The sequence below is a fragment of the Otolemur garnettii genome, unplaced genomic scaffold (assembly GCF_000181295.1).
Source record: "Otolemur garnettii isolate 467f Iridium unplaced genomic scaffold, OtoGar3 scaffold00037, whole genome shotgun sequence".
Taxonomy (NCBI): domain Eukaryota; kingdom Metazoa; phylum Chordata; class Mammalia; order Primates; family Galagidae; genus Otolemur; species Otolemur garnettii.
In genome coordinates this window covers 15,166,352-15,167,969 of record NW_003852432.1, presented here as the reverse complement: position 1 = coordinate 15,167,969, position 1,618 = coordinate 15,166,352, and the positions used below count along the sequence as shown (strand labels likewise).

The following is a 1,618-nucleotide window of genomic DNA, read 5'->3' as shown; positions in this document are numbered from 1 at the left end:
TTTTTTTCTTCATTTTTCTTAATCAACTCTGCTATTGTTGCTGCTGCTTAGCAAAACTGGTAAACACAAAATTGCAATCGTTGAACATAGCAACAGTCTGACAATCAAGATGTTTAAAGTCTTCAATCTTCAGGGCCGAGAAAGCACTGTGTGACATTTAGAACTCTGATGAACAAACAGGGTGGTGACAAATTTTCTGGCTAAAGACTTCCATAACCTTCCTGATCAGGTTATTATAGGAGTCTTACTTAAGTTTGTTTCAAAGTTCACATAAGAAAATTCTGGTTCTGGAGTGATGTTACTAGTACAATAAGTTCCATCCAATTTCATTCCATTAACTGAATACCCATAAAGATCGAACAAGGCAGCATCAATGACAGAACCTGGTATCAGGCCATGAACTCCACTCTCACGAGTAGCATCCTTTGCAGTAACACCATCTTTCGTGTAGAATTGGCCCATAACTGCTGAGTCAAGCTTACTCATCCAAATTTCCAGAGTTTGATCTGGTTGACTGATTACTCAAATCTCTGGGAAATCCAGACTATGTAAGTGCCAACAGTCAGAATTCACACATCCCGTATAATATGTTGTTCCATTTGGAAAAATTGCATTTAGAAATTGTATTTCTTCTTGGAAATTCTGGTGTGGGTACCCTTGGTGAGAAGAAGCCTTCATGAAATTCTGAATTCAGTCAAACCCATTATAATTCATAGCAAACTTCTACAGGGAATCAATGCTTTAAGGAAGAGAGTCTTCAAAATGAAATGTTTCTTGGTGACAAACTTGCAGCTCTCACGGAGTACATAAGCTTCCTGCTTGTCAGTTTTTGTCACAGTTGCAGGGAGAATGGAGACTGAACATTCCATTCTTGGCAAGGGAAAACATCCCCAGAAAGGGGGAAAAACAGAGCAAATAAGCTGAACAAGGTGGAATGAAGACAATTTAGCTATCTTACTTTAAAAATAATAGTTGAATTACTTGTCTGGGCAGTTTCTGCTTTTACTGGAAGCCTGGCCTGTAAGGGATACAGCTTACAACATCCCTGTTGGACCTATAAGCACTCTGAAGAACAAAGGCCATAGCAGAAGCTGTGTGTAAGGCCTGAGAAAGAAAATTAACCAGGCCAACCCCTGCCCAGTCAACCATCCACAACCTTCCAGAAGGATTATGGGGATTTGCATTATGGCCAGGGCAGAGATCAAGGGAACAGCTTGAGCCCTGAGATATGGGCAGGAGGGCTTGTACCCTAACCACAGAGGGAAACACCTCAGGGGGAGATAAGGGGAGAATTTCTCTTTCCACCAATAATTCGGAGGAGAACTGATGTTAGTGTCTGCTCCACAGAGAAACTAGAAGGGTCTAACCTCCCCATGGGATCTGTGTGTGTGACCACAGGCAGGAGGCTGCCCCCACACAAGGCTCAGATTCTGGATTTCTCAAGGCTGCTCAGACCCTTAAAGTTAATGATTATATAGAGTAAGCTCTAACCTGCTTACTCAGAGAAACTGCTGACATTTTTATTCCCTTCCTCTTTGGCTAAATAAGAAAATAGCCTTCAATTAAAGCTGGTTGGGACAAGCACTCAGGGCCACTCACTGAAGCCCCACAAGCTTGC

The 1,618-nt window shown here is 42.0% G+C and overlaps 1 pseudogene; it reads right to left on the bottom strand.

Annotated features, from left to right (window-relative positions):
• Window positions 1-22: 22 nt before the first annotated feature.
• Window positions 23-1,618, bottom strand: part of LOC100964146 — a 67,350-nt pseudogene continuing 65,754 nt past the window's right edge.